Raw genomic sequence first — 19,672 nt, forward strand, 5'->3', positions numbered from 1 at the left:
TTGCTTTTTTAAAAAATTTATCTGCATTCATATGCATATATCTGTCTATAGCAATTAGCCAAAATGTCGTTTGGACTGTCTCAAGTTGCTAATCAGACTATAGACAATGACTGGTGCACAGAAGAGGAAGTCTTGGCCCGGATATCCGTTATCCTTTGTGCAGATATCCGCTAGCTACACCGGAAGCCCCAAAATTTTGGCTGTTGCCCCCAGAGGCTAAATCATTGTCAGATAGCTCATGGGTTCTGAGACTGAACTATGGTGAACTTTGATATGCAATTTTTGACTACGCAAGTCTTCTTGACAGTTTGTCCCTTTCAGTGCTTGTGAGTTCAAAATGGAAGAAGCTATCGCAGCTTATTAGCTGTGTTGCTCCATCCACTTTTATTTAACCCTCCTCTGTTGGAGAATGAACTGCTCCACAAAAGAGGAATGCTTATGAGAGTTATGAAACAGGAGTCAACACTGGTACAGTTAGCAAGCTCGATAGCTGGGAGAAATTCTTTTCCCGCTTCAATTACCTTTTATTGAATGCCAGAGGGGAATAAAGATCACAGCACAGAGAGAATAGAAAGAAACTGAACAGTGGTAGCGCGTTTCCAGCTGGCTAGAGCGTTAGCAATTAGCTCACCAGCCACAGTAATTTACCTAGTCTCTACTATACTTGCAGGGCTAGTACATACAGATTTTGCTGTGCCACAATATGGTGAAGCCTTTACTGTGCCAATCTAGCCCCTACATTTTGTGCTTTCTTTAGCAAAAAGATAATCGAATACATTTTTATTGAAATCATGTTGATTGAACAAAATATTAATCTGCATTCATATATTGTGATATACAGTATAATGAGATGTACTGCATGTATTGTATAGATCTGATAACACATTCAGCAATAATTTTAGAAACTATATATAGACTGCCATTCATAACATCAAGACAGCTAGAATAAATGAAGTCTTTTTATGCTTTCTGTCTCCTTTTCTCCCACTTGCTGCCATGCTGCTAACTGGGAGGTGAGTAATGCTGTTTGTGTGGTCTGTCTTATTGTGCTCGGCTCGGTAATCTTCATGTACTTTCAGAGGCCTGTTGTCCAGTAATACTCTCCATCTCCATCTGAGAGGCCCGCAGAGAACAGAACAAGCAATGCAATCAGTGGCTCATCTTACTGCCAACAGAACTGCTCTCCTCTCTCGTGAGGAAGACAGTCACAAATCACAGCTCTGCTTTGAACTCTGTTCCAGTGCAGCCACTCAAATTAGTAAAATGCTTGGTTTCATGCAAATAGATCAACTCTTGCATATCTGGCAGGGGCTAGCATGAGAGAGATGTTTTGCTGTGACTGCCTTTGTACTGACAGCCAGAGCTGGGTGAAATCGTAACAGGAGACTAATTCTGTACAGTATCAGACAGCTGATGCTTTTTGGATCTTATGAGCACATAGACAGTCTGTAATATCACCAACAGATTTCTGAAGGGAAACTTTGAAGCCTGAGGTTTAGGTTTACAGGCATTACTGTCTTGGTGTTGAGGCCAAATAAGCCTGCTGTGTGGGCAAGGGGGAGAAGTAGGTGCAAACAAGCAGCACCCAACATCTGACTGTAATGAGTTGAAACACGTGTCAGTTAAGACAAACTCAGCCTATAAAGTCACATCTATGTACATAAGTCCCAATATCCACAGAAAAATCAAGTTTAAACAACCACCAAGACACATATCATAAGAATAAATTTTGAGTCAAACGTCAAATGTATTGATGTGTTTCTTGACTAAGGTTGGGGTGTTCCTCTTGATGTTAATACGAAAAACATTTTCAGATTTTAAAGGTACCCCATGGGAGTTTTTGACCCATTGTGACACTATGGAGCAATGTTTCTAAGAGTGAGTCCACATTTAATTAGTAGCTAGTGCACAAACACGAGGACCTCCACACATGCTGGGGTGCAAGCAGGTGATGTGATGTGAAGTCCTGCTGATGGTTTCACACCATTACACTGATCGACTGTTTGTGGCGGTAACTTGCCAAGAAAAGTAGTGATGTGCCAACAAAGGCAAGGAAGAAGACTGCTAGCAAACAAACATGGATATGAACAATGTAAATTTCAGGTTTTTCTAAGAATCTGCTCTGCAAATGTTTGACTAAGAAGGTGTTCAACAAGTTTATTGGGCCTCAAGGATAAACATAATGTATTTTGGTAAGAAACTGTGAGTATAAACATCACTTTGTCTATAAAACAGCTGCAAAAGGTACCTTTAACTTCTTGTGGCCAGTTAATGAACTGCATCGTAAGCAAACTTCACACTGGCTTCAACACTTGGCCATTATGATTTCCTCCATCTACACAATAAAACACAACCAAACCTCTGTACCCAGTGTAACTGAAGTGGTTGACTTCATCTCTTGGTCGGTTCATTAGAGACTAATCACTTCAATTAACGCCCACAGATTTAGAAGACTCACTTTCACCTGTAGACCTTGAAGTTTGGCACAACACCAACACATCCCACCTACAACATCAGACCAGATGATGTAGTAACGTCATACAAAAACATATTTCACTTTGGTAGAACAAAGTTGGAGCACTGCTCAAAATACAGTACTTCAGTCAGAGACACAAGGAACTGACAATTTGTAGAAAATGGCTACAGTTAGATTTGGCAAAAAAAAAAAGGTTTTGTTCTTTGAGGGAGCTCTATAAGAATCCAAGCAGCAACAAGGATTCTGCATAGAGTGTTAATCCCCCTAATAAACATATGAACATTATTCTTAAATCAACAACAGGAAATACCACACTAGGCATAATCAGCAGAGAAAACAGTGATAAGTGCGACGTTGAACATGACTGGATGTTACTGCCCTTTCAGTTGTGATTGGGCCAATGGTTGTAAAGCATATTAGACATACCAAACTGCCAATTAACTTCAGTACTGTGCTTGAACTAACACTGTGCTTCATTTCTAATGGACTCCATAGTTCCACCTCACTTTCATTTGATCAACTTTAATTTCTTACACTTCTATTTATCTTAAAAATGGAATATTAGACCTACATTACACATTTCAGCCTCTGTTCTCAGTCTTACTTCTTAATTTTACTCATTTGCAGTTATTGACAATAATAAGAAGAAATCTGCTGTGACAGCTGAAATTTCAGAGGTAATTGGAATTTGAGGGCATGCCACTATCCTTGTTGAAAATGAAATGTCTAGCTGTAAGTCTGTGACTGCTTGTAGCTTTTGGGGATGGGCAGCAGAAGGCCAGTTTTTATTCCAAACAAGATTTAAATTTAGCATCTAATATTACAACTTCCATCTCGTGTCTGGTAGTGTTCAGGTGGCCTGATGGAGCTGGTTAAAGGGAAATTATTCCACCTGATGGATGTGACACTGAGACCAGGTGGCTCATCACGAAATGGCCTGATCAGGGTAAATCTATTTTGAGATAGGTTAAGGCTGATTTTTACATGCTGGAGGCACACAATTAGTGAGGCGATCAGTTTGGATGCAGCTATGTTTTATTATTTTCATCTTCTCCAAGCTGTGCAGCTTTTGTGCATTAAACTAAATTAAATTAAATTAAATTAATTAAATGTTGTGTATTTATTACACGGTTACACCCTAACAAACTGTACATGTAAGGTTTCAGTGAACATTAGATTATTAATTGACTAGAGCTACATTATTACATAACGATTAGCCTGAAGCCACATGACCATATATCCAACCCATCTTTGTAGATGCCCCATTGGCCGATATGTGTCTAGATGTATATGATTGGTTGTCTTTTATATTTTTTAACTTTTTTTTACCTTTTTTCATACCCAACTTACTTTATTTAAATGGTGTTTGTAATGTGTTTTATGAAGACCCTGATGAAGGACACAAGCCGAAACGCATCGGTCAACTAATAAAGTTGTTCTTCATACTACAAGTGCTGCTGGAGTTCTCATCTCTCTAGAACTACATTATATACAGAAGTACATATGACTGAACTTAATGAATTCTTCAGGCCACTTTCATTGTACAATCCAATAATGGGCTGATGTTTTGTGAATGCGTCTACTAACTCGACTGTTTCATAAAAAGTGTGTTTAAAAACCTGTAATTTGCAAGAGCAAGTACGTTTTGAATGAAACGTAATGCTTTGCAGATTATCTCTTTATCAATATAATATTTGATTTAATCAGATTTAATCTATAAAGTCACAAAATCTTCATATGGAACATTTCTGCACAATGTTCATTTGTACAATATCTTCTTGTGGCAAAGCTCTGTTTTTTTTTGTTTGTTTGTTTGTTTGTTTGTTTGTCTTTTATTGTAGGGCATATCAATACACGAGACTAGGGAAAGATCATGTTCAAATATTGAAAAAGTAAACAATGAAACAGATATGCTTATTTTTTCTGTATTTTACCAAAACCATAATCTTTCCCTAATCTAGTGTTTCTGTAGCCTAAACCCAACCGCAGGTAGGATGCAAACCCCGATCTGCAGTGTCCAAATCCCAGGCTTTGTACAGCCACGCTGACCACCTCCCTACTACTTCTGTGTTATTACCTTTCCTCACAAACCATCAGTAGTATATACTAGTAGTATATGATCTGGCTGCACCATAAACATCAAAACAGCCAAATGGTGTCTGAACACCACAAATGACTTGAGTGCCTTTTCAAGAAACAGGTGCTGGCTGAGATGTGGCTTTTACACAAGGAGACATTACAGAATGAGTAACTACCTTGTTTTAATGAGCAAGTCATTTCTGCTTTTTAACATTATCCACTTTGTTATTTCAGGATAACCAGCTAATATTAAATAGATAGCTTGCATGCTGTTGGCAAATTTTGTGTTGCATAGCAACAGCAGTAAAATAACACTCCTCACACCCTTTGATCCCCTGCTCTTTCTGTTATGAGTGATTCTCACAGCTGCTCATTGTGAAAAAAGCCTCCTCTCTGATTACTGCCTAATGGATAGACATAATCGACACACAAATGTGCACACACATACACAAACACGCACAATCTTTCACACATCAAGCTTCCCCAGAGCACCTATTGCCCTGTAGCAGCAGTGAGTCAATGGGACCAATAAGACAGAGAAGTGTGTTTACAGCTGATACATGACACAGAGTGGACGAGCTCGAGGTGGCTGCTGTGGTTGGAGGGCAAAACAAAACCAATGCTGTTGTTTATGTTGGGCATTTTTGTTTACCTCTTATCTAAATATGACACACAGTTGGTTGTGTACCAGCAGTCATGCCCCAGGCCAAGCCTTCCCTCAGTTACATAAACAGCTATTACACTGACATAGAAAGCATGGACAAAATTACACACTCACTGAAACACAGTACATCAGTCGACTTGAATTAAATCACAAGTTCAGGTGCTCCTGCGGAAATTAATATAAACTCCTTAACACACAGTTTTCCTCTTCTTTCCCCCTTAAGAAGCTTTATAGCTGTTAAAATCATCTCAGTTCACATTGTCTGACAGTATCATATTCTGTATATGATGTTTGCAACGAGTGAAATATTCAAAGCCAAGACTCCATGTTTTTATGGTTTTGCCATTCCATAAAATTTAAATATTCTGGATGTCTTTTATACACATTTCCCCAAAATTCAGCGTGACATATTTGGTATCTTTGGAAAACCTTGTGATCTCCGTTAAAATTTAGAATAAAATATGTGCATTTTAGAGCTGCAAAGATTAGTTGATTGAGAAGGCAACTATTTTGATAATCTATTAATCACTTAATAATTTTTTAAAGAAAGATTACCAAAATTAGCTGGTTGTAGCTTCTCAAATGTGATGATTTTAAGCTTTTTGGTGTCATACATGGTAATAAACTGAATATCTTTGGATTTTAGACTGTTGATTGGACAAAACAAGACTCTTGAAGACGTAACTGACATTTCTGACATCAGATTAATGGATAATGAAAGTAATTATTATTATGCAGCACTAGTGGATTTGAACAATGTTTGGCTGCACAGCATGAGTTTATATTGACTGACCCACGAGCACTGACACTTTAAGAAGCTTAGAGGGTTAATGAAACAGTGGCTAGAGATCTCAAACAATGTTATTTCTCTGATGACTTTATAGCAAACCTTTACAGAGAGGTAATGTATGAGGTTATAGGTTAGATTAAATGTATGTAAGTGTGATACCAAAATTAAATGTATCGGAATGAATGAATGAATGAATGAAAGCTGGAGTTAAAATGTTATAACTAACACTATAAAACTCCATGGTTGTACTTCAAAGCCCAGTGAAATCCACATATGAAATAATATTTTGGTGATTTGCAGAATTTTCTACTTTTTTTGTTCAATCTTAAAATCAAATACTGCACTTACATCCGCTGCAGAAATGTAACTAACACTCACAAGGTCAAGTATTCAACCAGTTCAGTGACCTTGTGATTAACACTTAACAGTTTATAAAATCAATTCCCCATCTGAGTGAAAGAAAGGCACTTAACATCAGGATGTGTGTTAACAAGACCAGCTAGCCTGAGGGGTGTACTACAGTATGTACAGTATGACTTGTGTCTCAGATCTCTTTACATTGAATGGTTCAGTACACCAATGTGTCAAAACACATTATGCCCTCTTTCAGTTCAGTGCATGACAGCTAAATTGAACCTAACACTCATGACTGTATTTTATACATCAGATCTCTTTCAGCCATTTAAACTGCATAGAAAAACACCAAGTATCCCAACATATAACACACACTGAATCTATAACTGATGCTTATTTGATGTCAATTTCGAGCATTAGTGTTAATGTCTAAATTACAGTAGAAGTCATGTGTGTTAAAGACTAAATGACAACATCAACTAAATATTAGTTGAGATAGAGTCAGTGATGATCTGCTGTTCTCAGACTACTGCATCTAAGATACGTAGTTTAATGAAGGATTGCTATAAATGCTTACAGCAGCCCTCGTGGTGTTAACAATTAATTTCTCTGCCATCCTCTCCTGCATGTGAGAAGACGTCTGACATGTGTTTCTGTTCCTTGTTTTAGAGTATTTCTCCTGATAATAATGATGAGGTGAAATGCAAAAAAGTGTCTGAGAAGCAGAGACGCTGCCAATCCAAAAGGCTGTTGAAACGACTGTTTTACAAAAGGATTGTAATGACAGGATGAGCGGGAAAGCGTGCTACTTAAATCCCTAGATGAATGGATTGAGGGAATGGCCATTTCCATAAAGTGATGGAATTTGCCCCAAGCGTGTTTTTGTGCCCACAAAATCCTGTGCAATCCTACAGATAACTAGAGACAAGAAAAAGATTTGCACATTACACAACTGACTGCCATGGGAAAATCACAGATTCCAGAGACCAACAAGTGACAGATGAGCATCAGACAGCCTGTCAGCGACAGCTTTAACTCAGCAGGACTGATTACCTGACAAAATTATAACTTCTTAGGGAGTAGTGCATGGCATGTAATCAAATGCACAATTAACACTGCAGCATATGGCTCAGTTGGCAGTTAAGTGCAAAACATTTTAAGTATGTAAATACAACAGAATCATATGTGGAAGGCAGAAAAGATTAGCAAATTAGAAAACCAAAGAATACTCTTATTCATTTATGTTTTTCTTTTCTCCAAAATCTACAATACATCTTATCAAAGCAGACTGTTATAAACAGAAAGGTGAGACAATTATATTACGTATTCATTCTTTTCTGCTGATCTGTTTATTAACTGAACCTCATTATCTGCAGTCTTGAAAGATCACACATGCAGTTTTTCACGCTTTAATCCATCAACTACGAATTGAATATAATTAACATTACTGCCAACCATTTTCCAAAGCATATGTTTTGAGCCACACTAGTAGCATGACTCTAGCATAACAGTGTCAGCCGGTTGGTCAGTCAGTTGGTTGGTCAGACTGTAATATCAGACTGTAATTGCTATGAAAATTGGTACAGACATTTATCATCCCCAGAGGATCACCACAGACTTTGGTGATCCCCTGACCTTTGCTCTAGGGCCACCAGAAGGTTAAAATGTTCACTTATCCTGTGAAATATTCCAACATCTACTCGATGAATTGGCACAAAATTTTGTACAGACATTCATGGTTCCCAGAGAATGAATCATAATGACTTGGTGATCCCAGCGTTTCATCTAGTGCCAATTATTTGGTTTGTGACTAAATACTTGCAAACTAATGACATTCCTATCAATCTCAGCTGTATGTTGCTTAGTGCTAACTAGCGAATGTTAGCATGCTAACAGGTTAAAAATGTTAGCATTTAGCACAAAGCACTGCTGTGCAGCCTCACATAGCTGCTAGTGTAAACTCAGTCTTGGTAGGCGATTGGTTTCCATTCATTTCTTCATAAAGGGAGATATATACAAGATATGTAAAAGAATGACAAAAAGTAAGGAGTGGGAAGGTGGAGGACACTGGAAAGCAGTGAATACAAAATGCATCCATTCAGTCAATATTATGTGGTAGAGTGTATGGCATACTCACTCAGTTGTATTTTTCAACCAGTCAATTAAAGCTTGCCCCACTCTGCTCCCAGGGACAACAACAACAGTGTTCGAAGACCTATGAGTTCACACTATTTAACGATGGCTCCTAGATATCTGGTGAACAAATTGCCTTCCATTCAGACTATGTTTTTGACCGTGACTTTGTGGTTATAAATGTGTTTTACAATAGTAAGACGAACAGAGAAAGTAGGAATACATAGCTTTTCAATTCTGCTCTCTACAAACTTGATCTTCATAGTTCTGTTTAGTTAATTCTGGTTCCATAACTCGCCACAATCAAACTCTATGTGACTTGCAGAGTCCAAATGTGTCCAATGCTGACAGAGAAAATTGGAGTTATGAAAAACAGCAGTAAATTTAGTGGGCAGGGGTGGAGGACTGCGGACGTGCTCCAGCGTTTACTCCCCGCCGGGCTTGGTGTGGTGTTATTTTAGAAGTGGCAGACCAGAAGAGGCCGAGTATTTAGTTCCAGAAGCCAACATTAGGCTCAGACCTGTTGGAAAACATCCCCTCGGGTGCAGAGGCAGAGGTCATCTTAGTGTAGCTGGAGTCCTCTGACACACTTGGCTAGTCCCTCTATCTCGTTCTGTCCCTCTCTATCTCTATATCTCCCCTGCTATTGTGGTTCAGCAAGGTCTACTTGCTTCTGACTCATCGTGTGTCCTCACAGCATGTTCTGTGCCACCGGACACACGGTACAACGCAGCAGGGATCAGATAGCTGTCCTACTGCATCATCACACTGCACAGGCACAGGGAACAGAGTCATCCACTGTAGGTTCAAAAGAGTGCTGCTAGCATTACAGCACAATTTGTTTTTCAATTCAGTCACATTTTATGCTAATAAACCACCAAACTGCACTCAGCACACTGTACATCTCCATCCAAGCATCACAACGAGGGTTGGGTGAAAATTCAAATTAATTCTTGACTTACTGTACAGTTACCACACAGTTTTCCAGTATAATGTGGCTGGAAATCATCATTTGGTAACACTTTATTTTATCCACTGTAATTAGCATTCATAAGCAGCATATAAACAATTAATAAATGGTTTATAACACACTAAAATGCGGTTGTAAGCAGCTATAACGACATTTGTAAGTGTAACACATAATGAAAGAATGACAATATAACACAGTTGTACTACCTTATTTTCTTTATTTATTCATAAATAATTATTATTCACTCTCCATCACATCTGAGCAAACTCTGTCCACTACTGAAGGCCACTGCGAGATGCAGCTGAAAGTGGACCTTGATTTAAAAATATTTTGTCACTTATTGCCGAGGTCCAGACTGAACCTTCAAGCTCAACACAAACTGTCTTTATGAATTTTGAATACATTTATAAAATGTTTTAAACCAGTCTGTGAATGATTTGTACATATGACAGTTAAGCTGTGTTTTACTGTTTTACTTGTTATGATATTGTGGATACTTTTAATTTACATTTCAAACACCATTTGTTGAATTTTGTGAGTTTTATTATTATTACCACATATTACTCATTATTATTTTTCCTGCAGCAGTACTGTTATATATGATATTGATTCAGTCACAAAATGCTGTTTTGGACTGTGTGCGCTGCATGTACCACAGACTTAAATGAATATTCAAAACCGTGAAAAGTATTTTGACATAAACTGAATGCGTGAGCCAGGCATAAGCTGTAATAAGATCAAACTAATGCTAAGTGGATCTTCAAGCTTTATTTCCACATTTCATCCAACCATGTGTCTGCTGAAGCAGAAAATAATTCTGCTGCTTTAAAGCAATATAAGTCACTCTAGAATAAACAGTGTTCACTCAGGTCCTCATACTCATACAATTCAGCTCCACTGACTGATGGAGCAGATAAGAACTATCAAGAAATGAAGCCCAAGTGAAATTACTAATGAAAGCACTAAACTAGCAGAGCAACAATCTCAGTACAGGAACTTAACATTGCTCCTCAACAATTTCAGGAGCAAGTGATGTGGGAGACATTTAACTCACTGTTCTATAATTTCCTTCTTCCACCATAAATGCAGTCCTGATTGTTCCCCACAGCCCTATTTAACCTCTCTCTCAAGATTGCAATGCCTGTATAACCCCTTACGCACAGTCTTGTGTATTATTTTTGAAAATGCACTATTATATATTTTATTTTATGGGTAGTTTGCAATTTCAGTAATGCTTTGAGCAATTGCTGGCAACTGCAAACAGGGACCAGTTTATCTAAAAATATCTCTACAAAAGACCTTTGAAGGAAGGTTTACTAGTAAGATTTTCAGAAACTATTACAGAGGAAACGGCTCCACGTAGGTGTAGATGTATGTAGGGATGGTATGGGTCTTAATGATGGCATGTGTATATGTCTTTTCCAACAAATGACAGACATGGGGGGTCTGGAATAGAAATGGGTGTTGGGTGTGACAGTTTCTCGCTTCAGAAAAAAGGAGGGCAGCCATATATGCAGAAAACTGAGAAAATGTAATATGCAAAATATGTGCACAAACACAGGCAGTTAATGGTAAGAAAATAACATAAAAGGATTGGACCAGCAGCTACTACACATTGCAGTGCATTTCAAGCTTGGCGCTTCTTCACCGACAGCAGCTCCTGTATTTGTGCATATATTTAGCATATTAAATTTTCTCACTTTTCTGCATTCAACAGCTCCCCTCCTTTTTTCTGTTTTTACTGCTGACCAATTTGAAAAACATCTTTCTACTGTTTTCTGGGAATCCAACAAAAAGACTAGCATGTCAAAGGTTTTGCCTTCTCTTGTCTTGTTTACAACTTCTACAACATATTCTGTGACGCTGTGTTTTATTTAAGTTAAGTGAACCTGTAACCTACTGACTATCACCTTCAGGTCAGGAGCATGATAACAAATTAATCACATCTGTGGATGCAACGTCACCTTCTGCGGACCCTCTTTTAACCAGCTGAGAATGTAAAAGACAGATCCCACTTTCTCCGCCAAGCAACGATGATTGCAGTTTACAGACTTTAAAGGTAAAGTCAGCAATTCTAATCCAATACACTTTTTGTCAAATTCAGCGAATATCTCCTCATGGTCCGCTAGTGGTAAAATCAGGTGTCCTTACATAGCACTGGTTCTGTAACTCAGCAGCAGGGGGCATTCATGCTCGTGCACAGGATAGAGGGAAGTCATCAGAGCAGCTGTCTGTGTGAGGACATGACAATCTCCCGTCTCTAACACCTGTTGAATGGTGGGAGAGAGACACCATGACCGATTCACGTAGAAAGTGTTTTCTCACGGTACAGATATGCTTCCATTTTATTAGATTTATCAACACACTGAATCAGAGACAGTATCACAGAGACCTCCCTTGAGCCCCATTTTTTTATGTTCCAAGTCTGTTTCTGTCACATTCAGTGACTTCCCTGCTGCAGCAGTGACTCTACCGTCCGCTGGCTCTGCTGTCATGGATGTTGCTGCTCCTGCTGCTACCGATCTTCTTTGCTCCTCTGTTGCATTGCATACTATAGTGACTCTGCTGCTGGCCCTAGTATCAGAGATGTAATTTCTGCTGCTGTCGCTGCTGCTGCAGCTCCTGGTCAGCCTGGCCCCTTTACTGCAGCGGGTACCATGCTGCCCCCTGCTGGCTCTGTCGCTGGTGGTGCCACCATGCAAAGAGCACATGTTCGCCATTGCCCAACAGCAGCTGAGCGTAGCCTGGACCCTAGCCTCATTGACTGGCACCTTTCCTCTCCGGCCCACCCTGGCCCCCCCTACTGCTCTAGTGGTCAGCACATCTATGGTCCGACACATGGTTCGGACCATAGATGGTTCCCAAAACACAAACATTTTGCTACCCAGGTGCAGGTTTGCAACATATAGATTAGCCTCCTCTGTTGTTATTCATGTCGGAATTAACAACATCAAACTTTGACAAGCTGAGAAACTCAAGGTGGATTTTGTCAGTCTCATTGACAGTGTGCCAGACTGGTAAACAGTGAGTCATCTCAGGCCCACTCCCTCCTTCCTGCTTTGGTGATGTGAAATTCAGTTTGTCAACTCCATATATGGTTGCAGGGCTACTGCCTGGGAAGGGGCATCCCATTTGTTGACAAATTTACCTTCTTTCTCAACTGGGCAGAACTCTTTAAACTTGATAGTCTGCACTCTAACCGCACAGGATCTCACCTTTTGTCCACCTTTTGTTAACCCTAACCCCAACACTGAACTGGCTGTGCACTCCTGCAAAAGTTACACAACCTGATACCCTATAAGTCCTATCTCTCATCTTCTTGTTAACCCTTCTAACTCCGGATGTGCTCAGTTGAGCAATCACTGTCATATCCCCACCAAGCCTAGTTCTCCAGTCATATCTTTTAATGTTACCTCCTTTTTCTCAACCCCCTGTGATTAGTAGGAACAGACAAAAGAAACACTTTATTCACTTAATTACTCTCTCTTGCAAGCCTCCCAAGTCCATTTCTCCAGTTGTCTTTGCCCTTTTCACCACTCAATCACTGTCAAACAAATCTTTTATTCTTAATGACTTTGTCACCTCCCATAATTTAGATATCTTATTTCTTGCTGAGACGTGGTTCAAATCAGGGGACTGCTTCCCCCTGGTGGAGCTTTGCCCGCCCAACTATAGCTTTCTGAATGCCCCAAGGTCCATAGGCCGTGGGGGCGGGGGGAGAGTGGGGGGGGCGGGGGGGGGGGTCATTGCAGCGGTTTATAAGAACCACCTCAAATGTGTCCCATTTACTGCTGGATCTTTTCATAGTTTTGAGCTATTAACTTTCAAAATTGAGTGTGACATCCCAGTGTGTTTTATTGGTACCTACTGACCCCAGAGATCTTGTACAAATTTTATGATTGATTTCTCCAATCTGCTTTCTTCTGTTGAACTCAAATTTGACAAGATCATTACTAGAGATGATTTTAACATTCACACTAATGATCCCTCTAATTCTCCAGCCATAGAATTCCTTAACACCACAAAAATCATTTAACCTAGTGTAACATGTTTCTGGCCCCACACATAACCGTGGGCACACCCTTGATGTTTACGCTTGGCTTGACTCTGAACTCCCTGCATATGTCTGATTTAGTTTCTGATCACAAATGTATAATTTTTCACATGGTTCTACAGTCAATGTTGACTTCTCAGAAACAAACAGTCTCACATCTTTAATGAGCATTCTGCAGCTAGGTTTTCAGCTCTCTTCTCTGATATGGCCAAGACAGTTCCTAAGTTTTTTTTATAATTCCTTTTTTTTTTTCACTGTGCAAAAGACACATTACAATACAGTACAGTGCAATTCAGAACACTATATCCCTTCCCTGGATTTGGAAAAAAATGCTCTCTTTGACAGAGGTAGGGATGGGTCGCTGTGCCCTCTTCCAGACACACCCACACGGAGTGAGAATCGGTACTGTTTATATGTATGTGGAGTACCCTCAGACAGGCAGGACAAACACAAACTGGACAGACAAAACACTACTAGAGGTGCAGCTACAGATGCAAATAATTACAAAAGTAAATGAGAATTAAAAAGTCTGAAAATAGGAAAAAGAAAAAAAAAAACTAAATAAAAAAGAAACTCAGAGGTGACCGTGATTTTACGGTTATTGCTCCTAAACTTTGGAACAGCTTTCCTCATTCCATCAGATCTGCTGAATCTGTGATTTGTTTTAAGCAACTGTTGAAAACTCATTTCTGTAGGTTAGCCTTTTTATAATTACTCTATGTTCACCTTAAGTTTTGATTGCCCTAGTCATGTGCTTATTTCTTATTAGGCATATGCATGTATGTATGCATGTATGTATGTATGTATGTATGTATGTATGTATGTATGTATGCATGTGTGTATGTATGTATGTATGTATTTATGTATATATCCATCTATGTATGTATATTTGTATTTGTATGAGTATTTTATCCTATATGTGAAGCATTTTGTAACTGTGTTTTTTAAAAAGTGCTATATAAATAAAGTTATTATATTATTATTATAAAACCATAACAACACAGATGGCACTGTCATATTAAAGAAAGATGTCGATACCTGGCACCAACATCACTCTTTCATGTATGTATGATTGGTGTAGTCTGTCATGTCTCTCCGCCAATTCATAGCAAAAATGTATGACTATGATCGCCTAATCTGAACACTGATCACCTCAAAATACTACGTCTGATCCTGGTATTACAGTGGTTATATTACAGGAAATTATGTAGTCTGACTTTGCAATGTCTTATTTCATTGTCTAATTTCAGATCAAGGGAGGCAGAAACTTTTTGCATGTGGGACCATTTTTAGCCCTCTGATACAGTATTTCTCCATTTTGAAGTCAGATAAAGGGAACTGAGGCTTTTGTTGGCATATTTTGGTATACATATTGTTCAATAAACTCCTTTTTTTTAATGCCCTTGATGGCAATTTACAGCAAGCAAATATTTAAAGAATTAACTGCACCACCATAACCTTTCATGTACCTGCTTCCTTGACATATTCCACTCCACCCATGTGTCTCTAACAACTCTGAAACCTAACCTACGCTGTAGCGGCTCCATGTGGTTCAGATCCAGTGGAACCAAAGTTTCCCTGACCTAAATTCGGTACCAACATTAAAATTTACATAAAGTGACAGGTGTATGTATCTCAGTAGAATGACACATTCATGATGTCACCTCTTTAGTCAGCGAGCTGCACACTGCACTTCAGCAGTTGCTCTACTGAGTCTTAAATAGGTCAATTTCAACTTGTGAGATGAGCTGTAAAAGGAAATAAGATTTCTAATAAAGTGTGATACTTGCAGAGAGAATAGGAGTGAGGCGGTACTCTGCACTAATGCTAACCAGGGGCGATGGCTCCTGAATCTGTTACAATTGAATCAGTTTTGGGTCATCGATAAGCATCTTGATTGTTCTCTGTTGAGAGCAGAAAGTTTGTTTTGTTGTTCTCAGAGGCGAGATTCTCCTTTATCGTCGTACTTGTGGCCAGATTGTGGCACAGCAGAGCTTTTTAGGAAAACAAGCCACCCTTACGAGTCATAGTACCACTTAAATAATGAGTCCCCTCGCTGCTGCTGCTGCTGCTGCAGCTGCTGTTGCTGCTGGACTCTCTGTTCTGCATCATAATAAGTGTTGGGTCAAAAAATAAAACAACTTCGAACTACAGTACTGCACCTCATTAGCCACCCTTTAGGACAGCGGTATGGGTGCCAGAAACTCTAAAGGGCAGCACTTCCGGACATGGGCCAGTATTCACAGGGCTCCAAGACAACACTGTGCTCCACTACCTAAAAGTCCACCAATACATTGAAAGACTGCATGTTCATGCCAAATGCATTATTTACGCTGGAGCAAGGCAGGGTTCCCTTCCATTTGCTTCAGCAGAAGTAGCTTTGCATGCATTCATAAATAATAAACGTGCAGCACAACGCGTGGGAACGGGGAAGAGCAAAGCATAAAGAGGAGCCCAGTCACACAGCATGAAAGAGTACAAGGCTGCTTAATCTGGGCATGGTAAAAACACTGTCCATGCAAGTGAGTCACCCATGAAGAACTAATCGCCAGATGACAAAATGCAGACAGAAAAAACAACAAGGGCGAACAGGCCACAAAAAGAAACAAAATTTGCATCTCTGGTGGCACTTGGGCACACCGCCACTGAGCTAAACTGATCTAATCACCGTATGGCAGGAGAAAGAAAGCAGAGAAGGGGCGGCTACAGCTGAGATGGATATTTCATGCACTATAATGTATAGTGAGAGGTTTTCAATGACACTTATGACAACTAAGCTGAAATACACTGAGACATGGTCTATTTATATACTTTCATGCAGCTGCCACTTATCTAATTCTTCTTCTAAGCTGGTGGCGAGAATTCCACACAGGCTGTCGTGACTGGTGCCATAAAAATGAACGAACCTTTCGAATGGGATTAGACGTCAACCCCAACCCCGCACCAATCTAGCGAGGATTTACAGAGTGTTTGGATTCATTTTTCATAAGAGAGTAGTTAATAAAAGTTGTTACAGCCGATAGCCCTGGGAGAGCAGCAGCCGTAATTGGATGTCTAACTGAGTCCTCTGACATGTTTGGACAAGCTAATTCTCAGAGCAATTTAGAACTTTAGTTTTACTCTATACAATGCTCCAACACTGTTTTCCCCACACAGTGATTATGCACTGCCTTCGCACAATTTTGGTTGGATGGCCGGTCGTTTTTATTGGAGTTTGATAGTAGTGAGGGTTACCATTTTCACATTTTGGTAAAATTAGAACATGTGCATATGGACAGTACAGTATATATAATCACTTGATGGTGTTCTTATATGTTCTTCCAAAATCTTTATTAATTTGGGGAATAGTCCAACATGTATATTATGTATCTTTGCGCCAAGACATATATGACCACCTGTTACCACCTTAGCCAGTTCCATATGCTGATGAAGACAGTTAGATTAAAGGGAAACTTTGGTATTTTTCAACCTGGACGCTATTTTCCCATAATTTTGTGTCTAAGTGACTAAATGGGGACAACAATTTTTGAAATTGGTCGAGTATTGAGCGAGAGTGCTTCAGCCGGCAGCCGCAAAACGCATGTAATCTTTTGGGGGCAATTACGTCCATCAATAAGAACTGAATGTGGAAGTATATAGAGAGGTGAATTTTCTGTGAGGAATTCAGAGAATTCAGTTCCAAACTAATAAATTCAATTCAAATTCAAATATAAATAATTCGAAATCAAAGTTGAAATGATCTATTGCAGAAAAGGAAATTAGAAGAAAAGGGGGGTTAAGAGGGAAAGTCTTTAAAGTTAGGATAAAAAAACTATATTTATACTTCTCATTGCTTAAGTGTTTTATGTGTAAGACAATAAGTGGTATTAACACACACTGTGTGAGGTTTTCCTCCATGGCAGAAAGATCTGCAGTGTGGACTGCAGTGCCTTGGCAGAGCCCCATTTATTCTAGGAGAAGGAATGGTGAGGCAGAGGAGAGGAGCTAAAAGAATCCCTTTTCAAACCAGAGCCAGTTTAATTTTTTGACAGGCCTGCTTAATTCCCTTTTACAGTCCCTTCAAAAGATTTTGTTCTGTGCTTCTCCTTTGTGCATCTCCAGCGGGGAGTCTTGTGTTTGTGTTTTCCGGGCACACTTCAGCCTATTTATGCAAGCTAATTTAAAGTATAAATGAGGCCGCATTTTTGGTGAGTGCACAGACAATTGCAAGGGGGAATAGAGTTTACTGTTATTTGTTTCACCTATAGTCAGCTGAGCGAGGATGCAGTGTCTCCTGAGAATGTGCTGCTGAATAAAATTACAGAATTCAATGAAATACATAAGTTGCATTACATAAAGTGGGCTTTGCTGTAACTACTGTATGTTACAATAATCAATAATATATTTTTTATTTTACAAAAGCAACCAATTTTATCCTTCATAAAACACAGATTCAGGTCACAGGAAGCAATCAAGTCCCAGCAATAAGCTGCTAAAAAGACACATCATTTATCAAACAAAACACGTGTAAAGATCTACGTAACAATCATTCAGTCTTCCACAAATTACATTCATATACTACTAATTTGCCCTGCCAAATACATTATGATAGACACACAACTGCAGCCTGGATTATGTTCACTGGCGATGTTTTTTTCCAATCTAGAAAGTGTGATGTTCTTATAATGCATAAAAGATGTTAGGAGAATGTCGGGGTGGATGGATGGGTGACTGCTGGATGTACAAACTACAATATTTTAACACCAAAGACTGGGTTCATGTCCTATGCTTACATGTATTGTTAGGTCTAGACTAGTAAAAAGCTTGGTTAAGGTTAATGTGGCTTTGGTTTAACTTCAAGCCTGTTGCACCTGTAACCACACCTATGATGTACTGACACACCCTGGAATAAAAACACTGCAGCAACCACAGGAGGTCAGCAAAATACTGATTTTCAGCTAATGTTCAAAAAGGACATAACATGAACATTTATATTTATATTGTGGGGCTCTAATTGTATATCTTTGCATGATTTACAGTTCCTTCACTTTCACTTTTTCTCATGCTTTAGTCAAAATATAAACTTCTCAAATACATCCGTATATCTTTGAGCCCGAATCCGATCCAAAATATGTGAGTGGACATCGTGAACAGCCTGTGGAACAGCCCTCGCAACAAAGACTACAAAACAGATGGCCGTTTGTGGGCATGTGTGAACAATCTGATATCAGTTTGATGGGGAATACATTCACCTCAGGTTTTGGAACTTTAACCATGTTTAACAGAGACATCCAACATCATAACAGTATAAAAATAACCAAAAGTCACAAAAATCATATGTCCCCTTTAAGTTTCTCTTTAAATATGGGAAACGTTAACACAGCAATTTCTCATGCTTTAAAAGAGTTTGGACCTTTTTTAATAACCTTTTAATTAATAATCCCTGACTTTAACCAAGCACTTTGAGGTGCATATACATGACCATAACAACATTAATCATGCTTTTATTGCCGGAAAAACAAATGCAATACATTAACTTTGAACATTTTGAGTTGGCAGGGCATTTTTCAGATCCTGTACATTCATTATCAACATTTTCTAGTTATACTGGTAAAAAAATGCAATGCTGGCAATATTATGTTTTGTCCAAGATATATTTGCTAGTGCTAATTAGTTGAATATGAACAGAATTTTCAGGAAGGGTGTTGAATTGAACTGATATGTGTATGTTTGATGTAATTCTGTCTGTTAAGCTTATTTTATAACATACAAGATATGCACATGCTATACCAACCTGATAAAACAAACACATTTGGCAAAATATCACCATTCTAATCATTTACGGTTTTCAAAGCAACAAATTGAGAAGTATCCTAATGTCTCAGAGTAAGAGCAGAAACTCCACAGACTAATGGGAGTTTCAGCAGACCCAGTCCCAGGTAACCTACAGCTCACATGCCAGCCTTTAGTGATAATGAGTTCCTCACTGAGCATGTCAGCGAGTTATCACGCCAGTGGTGCGGGAGAGCAGGAAGAGCCTCAGGGTCGTCCATATGGTGCACGGTTTGCAGTGTGAGGTATATGTTTATGTTAATGGTAGTGGGAGATGGAGGGGTTAAGCACGCTGTTAAAAGTGTTCTTTCTTTCTTTTGGGTGGGGGGGGGGGGGGGGGG

At 39.2% G+C, this 19,672-nt stretch overlaps 1 protein-coding gene across 2 annotated transcripts in view; it reads right to left on the bottom strand.

Moving 5' to 3' along the window:
* tafa3a (TAFA chemokine like family member 3a) overlaps positions 1-19,672 on the bottom strand; it is a 104,682-nt gene that overhangs the window by 48,309 nt on the left and 36,701 nt on the right. The window lies entirely within an intron of this gene.

The sequence above is a fragment of the Thunnus thynnus genome, chromosome 4 (genome assembly GCF_963924715.1).
Source record: "Thunnus thynnus chromosome 4, fThuThy2.1, whole genome shotgun sequence".
Taxonomy (NCBI): Eukaryota; Metazoa; Chordata; class Actinopteri; order Scombriformes; family Scombridae; genus Thunnus; species Thunnus thynnus.